Source organism: Chenopodium album, chromosome 5, assembly GCF_948465745.1.
Source record: "Chenopodium album chromosome 5, dcCheAlbu1.1, whole genome shotgun sequence".
In the NCBI taxonomy this organism is placed as follows: Eukaryota; Viridiplantae; Streptophyta; class Magnoliopsida; order Caryophyllales; family Amaranthaceae; genus Chenopodium; species Chenopodium album.
Genome location: NC_137838.1, coordinates 23,140,999 through 23,157,033, shown reverse-complemented (window position 1 = coordinate 23,157,033; position 16,035 = coordinate 23,140,999). Strand labels below are relative to the sequence as shown.

Below are 16,035 nucleotides of genomic sequence, written 5' to 3'. Positions count from 1 at the left end.
ATTGGATAAAAGAACAGATTACTCGATCCATTTCCATCTCGCTCGTGATATATATAATAACTCGGTCATCCATTTCGAATGCATATCCCATTTTAGCAGAGCAAGGTTATGAAAATCCACGAGAAGCGATTGGACGTATTGTATATGCCAATTGCCATTTAGCCAATAAGCCCGTGGATATTGAGGTTCCACAAGCGGTCCTTCCGAATACTGTATTTGAAGCAGTTGTTCGAATTCCTTATGATATGCAATTAAAACAAGTTCTTGCTAATGGAAAAAAGTGGGGTTTGAATGTGGGGGCTTTTCTTATTTTACCTGAGGGGTTTGAATTAGTCCCCCCCGATCGTATTTCTTCAGAGATGAAAAAAAAGATAGGGAATCTTTCTTTTGAGAGCTATCGCCCCAATAAAAATATATTCTTGTGATAGGTCCTATTCCGAGGAAAAAATATAGTGAAATTACCTTTCCTATTCTTTCCCCAGACCCTGCCACTAAGAAAGACGTTCACTTCTTAAACTATCCGATATATGTAGGTGGTAACAAGGGAAGAGGTTAGATTTATCCTGATGGAAGCAAGAGTAATACTACAGTTTATAATGCCACAACAACAGGTATAGTAAACAAAATTGTACGAAAAGAAAAGGGCGGATACGAAATAAACATAGCGGATGCCTCGGACGGACGTGAAGTCGTTGATATTATCCCGCTAGGACCGGAGCTTCTTGTTTCAGAGGGTGAATCTATCAAACTTGATCAACCATTAACAAGAATCCTAATGTGGGTGGATTTGGTCAAGGAGATGCAGAAATAGTCCTTCAAGACCCACTGCGCGTACAAGGGCTTTTGTTCTTCTTTGCATTCGTTATTCTAGCACAAATCTTTTTGGTTCTTAAAAAGAAACAGTTCGAGAAGGTTCAATCGTCCGAAATGAATTTCTAAATTCGTGAATTTATCAAGATCAAGCTTGTAACAATAACAAAATTCTTGTTGACAATTCAATTCTTTGACAGTTTTGGATGATCAACAAATAAAAAAAAATTACGAGAAGGTTCTTTTTTGTTTGTTGCGTTTCTACTTTTCTTCTACATCCACGAGCAAGATTTTGAGTTATAATAATATATTGGATTGTGAAGAACTTTTATACTTTTTTCCAATCGAAATTTGACTCGATACTAGACTAAAAAGGGAATATAACGAAAAGAATAATGAGGGGACCAAATGATTCGATTCTAGAGGGATTTATCCGCCTTCCTGGTCTTAGACACACGACAAGGACTTTTACACATACTTTTCGTGTGTCAAAATAGTAACGAGTCTTGATTCCCTTCGTCAAAGACTTAGTCGGAATTTTTCTTTTTTCTAGATTTCACCCTTTTTCGTTTTAGATTGATTCTTTTTTTCTTAGTATTACATGTATAAGGAGCGGACAAACTGAAAAAAGAGAGAAGTCAATTTCTTGAACAAATGTAACTTCTTGCATTCTATTTAATCTAGAAAAATAGAGCTACTATTTGGTCATTCAATAAATTTATTGATTGCTTCTTTCTCTTTCTTTTAACTTAACAATTTAGGAAGGACCAATAAGTATGATCGAGGAATATATGTTCTGAATAACCAAATCCACTTTTCAAAAACATCGAAAAACGGGTCCGTTTTTCATTTATAGGAAAAAATTCAAATAAAAATTATGATAATTAAAAAATGAATTAAATGGGACCTCCCCCTTCTTTGTTTGGCTAATTCGAGGGGGAAGAAAGGTCCCGTTGAGTTCTTATACTTTCATTTCTATACCTCAATTAATCAAATTACTACTTACTACAGCGATGAGCCTAATCCAGAATATGAACCATAAAAGAAAATACCTAGTAAACCGATCACAAGAATACCAGCTACAGTACCTATTATTCAAATAGGAATTCGTCCAGTAGTATCGGCCATTTACCCCACTTCCCTCCACATTTCATCAAGTGGTCGTGCCAGAGACATAAACAATCATGGATAATTATGAAATTTGGTCCTTCCGAATGAAATAAGAGAATTCCTACTCTATTCGAATTCTATATTCTATATATTTCTTTCTTTCTCTTTATTTAATTGAAAAAATAATTAGAAAATAAAACAGCAAGTACAAAAATGAGTAATAGACCCCAATAAAGACTGGTACGATTCAATTCAACATTTTGTTCGTTCGGGTTTGATTGTGTCGTAGCTCTGTAATTCGGATTCAGTTTTGTTTATCGTTGGATGAACTGCATTGCGGATATTGACCCCAAAAAAGAAACGGTAGGTACAGCCAGTCCTTGAACAGCTAGCCATCGCATTGTAAAAATTGGATAGGTTCGATCTATGGTTATTGGGCCTCCTAAAAGGATCTACTAAATTCATCAAGTTACTCCAAAGAGTCAAAACAACCGGTTATTAATGGAATTCCTTGTCGGCTCTCTGTGAAATATTCGTTTGGTCCAGGGCTTCCAAACACATCGTAAGCTAAACCCGTGCTGACGAATAACCAACCCGCAATGAATAGGGAGGGTATAATAATACTATGAATGACCCAGTATCGAATACTTGTAATAATATCAGGAAAATAACGTTCTCCTGTGCTTCCAGACATACTGAGCTCCACATACTCTTGTACAGTCAAAGGCAAATCCATAAAAGATGAAATCAGTAAATGGAAATTTACTTTTTACTCTACGTAAAAACGTAAAAAACCTGTAGGATTACCAATAGAGTACCAAAGGTGTCTTTAGAGTATACTGAATCAGTATAGCTATCCTTCTTCGGACACAGCAAGGCAATTTTAATTAATATTGAACTGAAGTACACGTGACTTTTTTTTTTTTTTTTGTCTACGTGGAATTAGGCACCATTTTGTTTTTTTCTATAGAATTTTTTTTCAAATATAACTAATATACAGTTTTTCTCTATCATTGTATTGGCCTTAGACTCGAAACTGAAGGTCGAGGAAGTGGAAATCTGACAAGTTGGTTTCGATCTAATAATTCGTGAAAATTCGAGAAGAAGAAGCGGTTATAGATATAGAAATAGAAGAGGCTTGGGGAATTCCGTACTTTACTATTTTTAGGTATTGTTTAATTGTCGAAAAAAAAAAGATTCATTAATTGATTTCACTTAATGCATTTTTGTAATACATCCATTGTTGCATTAAATCCAAAGGTTTTTTTAACCTAACTGCAAGAATGCGGGTTTCTATTTATAACTAAATAATATTAAACGTGGAACCTATAAAGGCAGAGATAGTAGCAAGTCTTAGTCTTAGAATCGAGTTGGACAAAATAAATCAATTTATTTTTAATTTTTTTATATTCTATAGCGATTCAAATAAATAACGTTTTTGAAGAAAATTTCATGGCATAGTTATTATTTGTTTAATATTCGATTAGTTTACTCAAGGGTTTCCAAAAAAATTTGTTGATTCAAAATGACGAGATGTGTAAATGTCACAAATAATGAGTCATTTCTTTCTTTTTCTACGGCCCTTACTTTTTTGGAAAAATGGAAATTAAAAATCCAACCTTTGCACTTTTTTCTCTAAAAAATCCAACCTTAAATTTATTCCACAAAAATCCAACCTTTATATCCCATCTTCATCTAAAGATCCATTACCTGTTGGTGACTTGTTTTTATAAGTTATATACCACGTGTTAGCTTTTTATTGGTCTATTATTTTTTGAATAATTAAATAAAAAATAATTAAAATAAAAATAAAATCAAAGCCCACATCCCCCTTTTACGGCCAAATGACCACTCTTTGCCGTCGTCTCAAACAGAATGAACAGCCCAACCCCTTTCGTTTCCCTTCCCCCCCCACCTCTCCTTCCCCGGCAACCCAACCCGGCCTTCAAAGCCCTAGCGACCACTCGAATCCCAAACAAACCCCCACCCCCTTAATTTGAAATTGGCTGAATTGGATCTTTTTGCTGGCTGCTCTGCTTTGGCGAGGGAGATGGTACGGTTGTCGGGATTGTTCGAGTGAGGGAGATGCGAGGGAGGTGTGGTTGTCAGGGTTGGTGCAAGAGATGCGAGGGAGACAGTGCGGTTGTCGGGGTTGAGTGAGGAAGTGCAAGGGATATGGGTGAGTGAGGGAGATGCGAGCTGAGGGAGCAGGGATTGATGAGTGAGTGAGATGCGAGGCAGCATGGGTTGAGTGAGGGAGAATGGGAGATGCGGTTGTCGGGGTTGAGTGAATTGAAGGAGATGCGGCTGGAAGCTAGGTGGGCTGGGTTTCTGGGTGACAGGCAGAAGGGTGTTGCTATGTGTTTAAGGACAATAGAGGTGTGGGCCGGGGTTTCAGGCAGGAGGGTGGCGGCAAGGGGTGAGTGGCAGTTCAGGTGTTTTTGGGGTGGTGGTTATGGTAGGCATGAAGGGAGGATGGGGAGGTAGGAGGAGAGTGAATAATAAATAAAAAAAAAAAATCTTTTTAACCGATTTAACAGGTTTCAGGTCAATTGGATCTTATGGTGAAGATGGGGTATAAAGGTTGGATTTTTGTGGAATAAACTTAAGGTTGGATTTTTTAGGGAAGAAAGTGCAAAGGTTGGATTTTTAATTTCCATTTTTCCTACTTTTTTTTGTTAGTGGCATTTATAATGTAAAAAAGAAATGTAATAGTTGATGAATCAAAAAATTTCAAATAAACTTATTCTTTGACCCTTTGAATTGCTTTTTTTCTTATTCGCTTTCCAAACGGAAACTTAGGTAAGTACTTTAGAAACATATATATATATATATATATATATATATATATATATATATATATATAGAACATCTTTTTTTTTTTAACCCCTTCATGTCTACTCTAACTAGTTATTTCGGTTTTTTACTAGCGGCATTAACTATAACCTCTACTTTATTTATAGGTCTAAGCAAGATACGACTTATTTAAAATTAATTGAATAAACAACTCAAGAAATCTTTCTGTACTGTAGGATTCTGTCTATTTTAGAGTTCTTTGCTGCGACAGTTGATAGTTTTTGGTTATTGAGATTCGCAGGGAATTCAGATTCATATTTAGGGATAGATATTACCTTTTTTTTTTTAAATGAATTGAAATGATGGAAGTTTTTCTATTTGGAATCGTCTTAGGTCTAATTCCTATTACTTTGGCTGGATTATTTGTGACGGCATATTTACAATACAGACGCGGTGATTAGGTGGATCTTTAATTAAATAACAAATCTTTTTTTGATTGACCTCCTCCTTTCTCAAATCAATAGGAGGTCATTTTCGATTAGATTACGTACTGTTCATTTAGTTTAGTCTAATTCTTTTCTATTTCTATAATTCAACTTGACTTAACAACAATGGAATCACGCTCTGTAGGATTTGAACCTACGACATCGGGTTTTGGAGACCTACGTTCTACCGAACTGAACTAAGAGCGCTTTCTTATCACAATAGATAAGAAAGATTGGAAAGAATGGTTTTTTTTTTTTTTTTTTTTTTTTTTTTTTTTTTTTTTTAATAACTCCAAACTATATCTACATCCTGTATGCATAGATTATCTACCATATAGAGTATCATAAAAAAAGAGAGATTACGTATCTTCGATTTTAATCAAAATTTCAATTAATTCCTCCTTACATCTTTGAGTAAAAGTAATTAGGTAGGGATGACAGGATTTGAACCCGTGACATTTTTGTACCCAAAACAAACGCGCTACCAAGCTGCGCTACATCCCTTTCAATTCAATTCGTTTGTATAGTGTAATTGTAAAGAATCCTTGCCTTGCTTTCCACATTCTTTTATCCATAAAAAGAAAATACATAATTTTTTTGCTCGGCAAATTCCTCTTCTTTTCGGCCTCTTCTCATACTAAGGTATAATAGAAAGTATTTGTATATTAAATAAAACCTATCATAAAGTAAAAAAAATATGTTGTAGGAATGCTCTGTTCGGTAGATAAGGGACATACTATTCTTTTTCTTAAATAAATCTCTTTAAATTCTATTATTGGAAATTTTCATTTGACTTAGCTTAGGCATTTTATGTACAGAGACAAGTATTCTTTAACTATCATATATATATATACATCCGATCATAGATCCAATATGTATTACTTTATTTTTTCAATTAAAGAAATTTAAAAGGAGGATTTTCAATGCGAGATTTCAAAACATACCTTTCCGTGGCACCGGTCCTAAGTACTTTATGGTTTGGGTCTTTAGCCGGTATATTAATTGAAATCAATCGTTTTTATCCAGATGCGTTGACATTCCCATTTTTTTCATTCTAGTTATTAATACAGAAAGGGTTTAGCAAAGATTCGAGATAGAATCAACTCCCTGTGAATAATCCCTACCTTTTTTTTTATTTATTCTTAAAAAAAATATTAGTTTAGTAAAGAAGAAAAGTGGATTCAACCTTCCTAAAACTTAGGTTCAGGTTAAGTGAAGAGTTTTCTACATAACATTTAAATGAAATACTATGATTAGAGAGATATCTAGTTAGAAACCCTTTTGAATTTGATTACGGAGTAGTTCTTTACTTAACTATTATTACTCTATTGATTTCCACAAAATCTTTCGAATTGCGAATTTTATTTCTAGTTAGCAACTTCTATTTTAGCAACTTTTCTATTTTTCCCCTTTTCACGAAAAATAGAAAAGTTGCTTGAATTAAATATCAAAAGGGGGTTCATGGATAAGGGTAAAGATGTCGGAGTAAAGGTTATTTTGGAATGTACTAGTTGTGTTCGAAAGAGTGTTAATAAGGGATAAAGGGGCGTTTTCAGATATATTACCCAAAAGAATTGCCACAATATGCCTAGTCGATTGGAATTGCGAAAATTCTGTCCCTATTGTTCTAAACATACAATTCATGGAGAGATAAAGAAATAGATCAAACTGAACGTCTGTTTATTATCCTTTCAAGTAAGGAGACAAAACAATTTTAATTTTCATTATATAAGAAATATATATATTATTTACTCTTTTTTTTACTAGTAAATATATTTTCATATTCAATATTTCATAATTATTATATATAATATATAAAATAGAAATAAACAAAGAAAATCCTATTTTGGCTCGACCTAAAAAAAATTCAAATTAAGAAATAGGATAGGATTTTTGGTATAAGTAATAAACTAAACAAACAATAGATAAATCTAAGCGACCCCTTAAAAAATCCAAGCGATCTTTTCATAGGCGTTTGCCGTCGATTCAATCGGGGGATCGAATTGATTATAGAAACATGAGTTTAATTAGTTGATTTATTAGTGAACAAGGAAAAATTTAATCTAGGCGGGTGAATAGATTGACCATGAAACAACAACGATTAATTACTAGTGCTATAAAACAAGCTCGTATTTTATCTTTGTTACCTTTTCTTAATAATGAAAAACAGTTTGAAAGAACCGAGTCGACTACTAGAACTGCAAGTTTTAGAACCAAAAATAAATAAATGCACTTATTCCTTATTTAATTGATAATGGAATTGAATCAAAATTTGAATATGAACTCAAGCACAGATTGGGGTTTTATTCTAAAAAAATCGAAATTTTATTGTCATGTCGCAAGATAATATAAAAATTGGGAATTTTTTTAGAATGGATTTGTTGATTTTTATTTATTTATCGTACTTCATCAGACTTATTCCTAATTTAATACTCCCGGAGAATAAACTCCGGGGAACTTCATTTAAATCATTTCGAGGTATTTTTGCAATTTTCTTTTTTTATGATCTCATTGTAAATAATAGAAATACAATTTGGATTGAATATAGCTATTTGTGCAAGTATTTTACGATTAAGAAGCAACTGCCTTTATAATTATAGTATAATTATAATTATAGTATTACCCCCCTTTCGCGAATTGCTGCATTTATCCGAGTGATCCACAAACGGCGAAAATCTCTCTTTTGCCTATCTCTATCCCGATGAGACGAAACCAAAGCTCTTATTTTCTGCCAAGCAATAGTTCGAGTAAGTCTTGAATGAGCCCCTCGAAAGCTTGATCCAAAAAGACGAATTTTGTTTCTTTGTCTTCGAGCTATATATCCTCGTTTAACTCTAGTCATTGAATAAATGTAACTTTGATGAATAACTTATTAATTTTATTTTCTTGAGTTATTCTTTTTTCTCCTGCTCTATCAATAACAAAACCAATTTTTCCAATGTATAAAATAAAAATTCCAATGGCTTTTGCTACTATAACCTTCCTAACCACTATTTTTTTTTTCTTTCTTCTTTTTTTTTTTTTTTTTTTTTTTTTACATTTCACCTTTAAACAAGACAAAAAAAAAAAAAATTGTATTAATGTATCAAACAAAAGTAACTAAAAAAATATAAATTCAAGTTAAATATAGATGATTAAAGAAATAGTGGGTTCCTTCGTTTCTATGGTTCCTTTTTAAACGGTGAGGTCCTTTCTATACACCGGAGCCCTTTCCTTCTACTTCATTTCCAAAATCTTATTAATAACCTGTATAGTTCAAACATTTTGGCTTTACCCATGAATTATCCAGTAATAGGTCTTTCACAACGAGATCCACCTATACAGTAACGGTATGTAATTTTGAAAGTTAGCTGGATAGCTGATCCTGTTAGTCCGTTCTTGTAAAAATGGGAGCAGACATTTTTTGCTCTTAAAAAAGGATTCCCCGCTAAATGGATAACGTTCGCTATCGATGGAAAATTTTCATTTTCGTATCTTAAATCCGATTTAGACTTACAGAAACCATAAATTTCATACCAAATAGATGAATAGATCTTTTTCATTTATTCGTTTTAGATAGTGACAGGAGTTTTATACTATTTTATTCACCATAACTGATCATTGATACTGGAAAAATGCTTTCTTTTGCATTTGTTCCAGCTCATAATCGGAACGAGTCACACATACACCCTAGTACATGTTCCTCGGCGCCGAGGGCATCCCCGAAGCGCGAGGGATTTTGTTACATTTCTGATTGGCTGTCTTGTGTTTCTAATAAGTTTTTAATAGTTGGCATGCTGAATTGTATACATAATGGGCTGTTTTAGATCAATCCTAACCGAAAGTATTTCTAGTTAATAGAATATTAAACCCAGAATGGTAAACCCAGTAACAACAAAAAATTTAAAATGTTTCGCTTTTTTTTTTATCCAATTTATTCGACCGCGACAAGATCAATAATTCCATGGGCTTGGGCTTCTGTTGCTGACATGAAAACATCCCTTTACATATCTTTGGATATAATCCGTAAGGGTTTTCCCGTTCTTTGTCCATAAACCCTTGTGAGGGTTTCGCGCAATTTAAAAAGTTCTTCCGCTTCCAGGAGAAATTCTCCCGTCTGAGCCTCATAAAAAGAGTTCGTGGGTTGATGAATCATTACCCTGATAATATACCATAAAAAGAGTTCTTCTATCTCACACAACACAATGAGGCCAAGAGCAAAAATACGGAATAACACGAAAAATATAGAATTGAACAACCGTACGTGCATCTTTTTCACATTGCACGCGCATACGGCTCTACAATGGAATTTACTTTTTTTATTTTCTGTTGAAAAAGGAGAAAATATCGAATCGATAAGATCCAGATCAGTAAATTATCCAATTACCACCCTTCTTTTCGTAGGAGTTCAAAAATACTATAATGGCTCCGTTGCTTGATATTTATTTCGTTTGTAGTTCTGCAATCCCAAAGTTTCTTTTTGATCCGAAAAGTAAGGAAGAATTTTTTTGTACTCTTTCAAACATAAATAGAGTTTTTTTCATAAAAAAAAGTTTGTGACGCTACAACGAACTCCTGATATAAAAAAAAATCAGGAATACTTTTCATCTCATACTACTATTTCGATACCCAATCGAATGTTTTGAAAAGAAAATAGAAAAAAAATTTCTCATATCGAATTCAAAGTGCCATGCTATTATTACTTAATATATTTCATACAGTGAAGGCATAGTTTTTTTTTTTTCTCAAATAAAAAACCCATTGGCGCCAAGCGTGAGGGAATGCTAAACGTTTGGTAATTTCTCCTCCAACCAGGATAAAGGATCCCATTGAAGCAGCTAACCCCATGCATACTGTATGTACATCTGGTCGAACAAATTGCATGGTATCATAAATAGCTACTCCAAGTATTACCCACCCACCAGGAGAATTTATAAACAAATACAAATCTTTGGTATCATCCTCGATACTGAGATATACCATAAGACCAATAAGTTGATTCGAGATCTCGCTATCAACTTCTTGACCTAAAAAAAGTAATCTTTCTCGATAAAGTCGGTTGATTAGGGTAAAATTATATCCCTTAGGAACCGTACAGGCACCTTTTGATGCATACGATTCAAACAAAATTGTGAAAAAAAATCAATGTGTAGATTCTATATCCTTTTTTATTTTTCATCGAGGTTTTGCCAACTTATAATGAATAATTAAGGGGCTCCTTTTATATTTTTCAAGAAAGATTACTTTTTGCTCCTTTCCCGAAATTACCTAATTGCCGGTAGAATAATAGAAAAAGATTTCTATAATTAAAATACAATTTACTAAAATTATCGAACTTACTTTTCATTGATGTACCATATCATCGAGATCCAATTCAAACCACGATGTCATTTTCTTGTTCTTGAATGGGTCTCTTTCATTTTTTTAAGTTTATGCTCTACTCCGGGTAAAGATCTGTCCAATTTTAATTTGCACATATAGGGCAAATGATTCCAATACCACTTGTTTGTTTGTTTTTTTAATTTATTTATTTTTTTTATTTCATATCTTTTCTTGCATCAATTTAAATATTCAATCATTACTTTATTTGATTGCTTGAGATCACTCTTTTTCGAGTTTCAATTTGAAATTGAAACGATTAAGAGTAAAAGTAAATAAACTATATAGCAGTAAACTTCAATATATTTCCAGTTGGGATTGGGTTTTTATAAATGGAGCCTGGATACTTGATTTTTTTGGTCCACTCGAGCCAACCATAAACTTTATTAATTGATAATATTAATTTGAATCCTCCGAAAACTAAAAATAGATCTAATTCCATTTCACGCTCCAAATTTTGGATGATTCAATCAATCTTTCTTCGGTGAAAGGGAGGATATCTCAATCGGGAGAGAGAACGGGGAAATACCATATGACCCAAGATATCTGACAAGCCGCACTATACGTCAACCCAAGCTACGTCTTCCTCTCCAGGACTTTGAAAGGGAACTTTTGGAACACCAATAGGCATTAAATGAAAGAAAAAAAATCAAGTACTCTATTTCACTTTAATGCGAAAACGTAATAATTTAGGGTTATTGTCTTTATAATATCAATCTTTATTCGATTTTCTGCATAGACTAGAAAGGTTTCGTTTAAGAAGACAGAATAAATAAAGGAAAATTCTTATCAATATAGCCTTCCAATACTAAAGAAGTATGAAAGCATTTACTCATCGACGGTGGTATCAACTCCCCATTGCGTATTGCTACTTATCGGGTATAAAATAGATTTGTTTTGCTTAGTTCCTACAAACTAAATTGTTCCATTATTACAAACAGAATAGAATAAACATTAACCCTTGTTTCAATATAATCTATTGAACAAAAGGGATCCATTGCATAGTCATAGTCTTTTCCAATGCAATAAAGTTACATAGTGTCATTTTTTATAAAGGGGTATTTCTATGGGTTTTCCTTGGTATCGTGTTCATACCGTCGTATTGAATGATTCTGGTCGGTTGATTTCTGTTCATATCATTCATACAGCTCTGGTTGCTGGTTGGGCCGGTTCGATGGCTCTATATGAATTAGTAGTTTTTGATCCATTTGACCCCGTTCTTGATCCAATGTGGAGACAGGGTATGTTCGTTATACCTTTCATGACTCGTTTAGGAATAACCAATTCATGGGGTGGCCTAGTTGGGGTATTACAAGGGGGACTATAACAGACCTTGGCATTTGGAGTTACGAAGGTATGGCTGGAGCACATATTATGTTTTATGGCTTATGCTTTTTAGCAGCTATTTGGCATTGAGTGTATTGGGATCTAGAAATATTTTCTGATGAACGTACAGGAAAACCTTCTTTGGATTTGTCTAAGATTTTTGGAATTCATTTATTTCTTTCCGGGGTAGCTTGTTTTTGTTTTGGTGCATTTCATGTAACAGGCTTGTACGGGCCTGGAATATGGGTATCCGATCCTTATGGACTAAATGGAAAAGTATAACCTGTAAGTCCCGCATGGGGCGTGGAAGGTTTTGACCCTTTTGTTCTAGGAGGAATAGCCTCTCATCATATTGCATTAGGCATATTAGGAATATTAGCCGGCCTATTCCATCTTAGCGTTCGTCCGTCCAACGCCTATATTATACAAAATATTACGTATGGGCAATATTGAAACCGTTCTTTCTAGTAGTATCGCTACTGTCTTTTTTGCGGCTTTTGTTGTTGCAGAAACTATGTGGTATGGTTCAGCAACTACACCGATAGAATTATTAAGATCCACTCGTTATCAATGGGATCAGGGATACTTTCAGCAAGAAATATACCGACGGGAAAGTGCTGGGCTAGCCGAATATCAAATTTTATCAGAAGCTTGGTCGAAAATTCCCGAGAAATTGGCTTTTTATGATTACATTGGCAATAATCCAGCGAAAGGAGGATTATTTAGAGCGGGATCAATGGACAACGGCTATGGAATAGCGGTTGGATGGTTAGGACACCCCCGTTTCTCGAGATAAAGACGGACGCGAACTCTTTGTACGACGTATGCCTACTTTTTTTTGAAACCTTTTCGGTCGTTTTAATAGACGGGGACGGAATTGTTAGAGCTGATGTTCCTTTTAGAAGAGCAGAATCTAAGTATAGCATTGAACAAGTAGTTGTAACTGTTGAGTTTTACGGCGGCGAACTAAACGGAGTCAGTTATAGTGATCCTGCTACTGTGAAAAAATATGCTAGGCGTGCTCAATTTGGTGAAATTTTTGAATTAGACCGTGTTACTTTGAAATCTGATGGTGTTTTTTTGTAGTAATCTAAGAGGTTGGTTTACTTTTGGCCATGCTTCCTTTTTCCTACTCTTTTTCTTCGGACACATTTGGCACGGGTCTAGAACCTTATTCAGAGATGTTTTTGTTGGGATTGACCCCGATTTGGATGTTCAAGTAGACTTTGGCGCATTCCAAAAAATTGGAGACCCAACTACAAGAAGACAAGGAGTTAATACAACATTGCTTTTTTGCTTCTATTTTATGATTTGACAGAGGATACTAGAGCAATCTTGATTTGAATTACCACAGTTATGTTATTATTATTGGGAAAATAATCTCAAGTAGACATGTATGGAAGCTATAATTGTAAACCACAATCGAATCTATGGAAGCATTGGTTTATACATTTCTATTAGTCTCTACTCTAGGGATAATTTTTTTCGCTATTTTTTTCGGGAACCTCCTAAAATTTCAACGAAAAAATGAAATGATTTTTCATTATTTCAATTGAAGTAATGAGCCTTTCAATATTGGAAGGCTCATTACTTCGACTAATTCCTCGAAAGGATCTCTTAGTTGTAGAGAGGGTTGCCCAAAAGCGGTATATAAGGCATACCCAATAAAACTTACAAGTAAACCAGATATAAAGATGGCGATTAGGGTTGCTGTTTCCATTATTATAAAATTTTAAGACCACAATGGATCTATGATAAAATCATTTATTTACAACGGAATGGTATACAAAGTCAACAGATCTCAATGAATATAATCAATTTAAGGCTACACATACCGTTGAGAGTAGTTCTAGATCTCGTCCAAAATCTACTACCGTAGGGGTTCTTTTGAAACCCTTGAATTCGAAATATGGTAAAGTAGCTCCTAGGTGGGGAACTACTCCTTTGATGGGAGTTGTGATGGCTTTATTTGCAGTATTCCTTTCTATTATTTTGGAAATTTATAATTCTTCCATTTTACTGGATGGAATTTCAATGAATTAAATCCACAAAAACAAAAAAATGAAAGACAAAAGAACCGGGAAGTTCTAGCCTTTCAATACAAACAATACAAAGTGCGTTTTTAAGACTCCTGTTTTTATCCCCTTTTCGTAGTTCGATCGCAGAATTTCTTTCTGTATTTCCAGAATATGAGTGTGTGACTTGTTAGAATGGATCCTATTAATAATACATAAAATGAGTCTGTCATCTTATCCTGATAGAGATGGTTATACCTCGTTGGATTTTTTTTTTGGTATCTGAAAAAAGGAATTGCTAAAATAGATCAAACAATATTTGAACTATGATTCATATTTAATATTCAAACCTCGAGATCGGATTCAGAAAAATTTTCTTTTCAAAGAAAGAATTAGAAGGTATAAATCGAAATCTTTTTTCGTTCAAACTCCTTTTGATGCCTTTTTTGTTTAACCAATAGACAAATTTTTTTTTGTATTATTAGTTATAATAATAAAATAACACCTATCCTATTCATTTAATAAGTGATGATCCAATGGTTCTTACTCAAGGAATTTTTGTGCTGAGCTTTAGGGTTTTATTGAATCATCAAGGTTCTAGTATGAATCTAGGGTTCCATCGATTCATAAAGTCTTAACAAGAGAAATTCCTATCAATGATAAAAAAGTAAAAAAAGTCGCATTATAATTATATACAAATACAAAATAACAAATGAAAGAAAAAAGGAAAAGAGAATATTCAAGAGGTCTGTAGTAACAATCAAGAGAAAGACAAATGAGCCGACTTGATATTTTGGCATTATGAACACCAAAGAAGAACTTTTAGATTTGTATTCCTTCCTATCTTCCGAAAAAAGAAAACAAGGGATTAAAAAGTTTGCAACTTTCTATTCTCTATCTCTTTTAATCAGTATTTGGGTGTGTCTGCTTGAGCTGTACGAGATGAAAGTCTCATATACAGTTCTTAGGGGGGTTTAACAGTTTACCTATCTCTATAAAGTCTATGATTGGTTCGAAGAACGTCTTGAGATTCAAGCGATTGCCGATGATATAACCAGTAAATATGTTCCTCCTCATGTAAACATTTTTTATTGTCTAGGAGGAATTACACTTACTTATTTTTTAGTACAAGTAGCTACCGGATTTGCGATGACTTTTTACTATCGTCCAACCGTTACTAAGGCTTTTGCTTCTGTTCAATATATAATGACTGAAGCCAACTTTGGTTGGTTAATACGATCCGTTCATCGGTGGTCGGCAAGTATGATGGTTCTAATGATGATCCTGCATGTCTTTCGGGTGTATCTTACCGGTGGGTTTAAAAAACCTCGTGAATTGACTTGGGTTACGGGTGTGGTTCTTGCTTTATTGACCGCCTCTTTTGGTGTAACTGGTTATTCCTTACCTCGGGACCAAATTGGTTATTGGGCAGTCAAAATTGTAACGGGCGTACGGCCGGATGCTATTCCTGTAATAGGATCACCTTTGGTAGAGTTATTACGTGGAAGTGCTAGTGTAGGACAATCCACTTTGACTCGGATTTATAGTTTACACACTTTTGTATTGCCTCTTCTTACTTCCGTATTTATGTTAATGCACTTTCTAATGATACGTAAACAAGGTATTTCTGAGCCCTTACAGAATAGAAAAAGTATATCATAGATATTTGCAATCAATCATTTATTACTTGAGGGAAGAACAATAGTATTTCATTGCTACATGTATGGATTATTGAAAATAATAATCTATGTATTTGGACATTTTCCTTCAACTTCATAATTTTTTATTTAGTTAAATTTTATGTTTAGTTATTTAACATAACTAGTTGAGGATAATTCTACGAAATGAAAATGGATTATGAGAGTGTGTGACTTGAACTATTAATTAGGCCGTGCAGGTATATGTCCGTTTCTATCACATTAAAATTCATACTCAAACGTGTCTTTTGTTTAACCGCCATATAAGTAAGTCCTATAAAAAGGATAGGTTGGTTCGTTTCAAGAGAATCTATTCTATGATCAACCCTGATTCATGTGATGAATGAACGGGCTCCGTAAGATCTAGTCGAGTGTGTGATTTTGCAGAATATAATCTAGATTATTATTTTATTAATAGTTTGAATAGTATTGAAATGC

At 33.8% G+C, this 16,035-nt stretch overlaps 1 non-coding gene across 1 annotated transcript; it reads right to left on the bottom strand.

Moving 5' to 3' along the window:
• Positions 1 to 5,334: 5,334 nt before the first annotated feature.
• TRNAW-CCA (transfer RNA tryptophan (anticodon CCA)) lies at positions 5,335 to 5,408 on the bottom strand. The gene has a single exon. It is a non-coding gene; the product is annotated as a tRNA-Trp (tRNA).
• Positions 5,409 to 16,035: the final 10,627 nt, after the last annotated feature.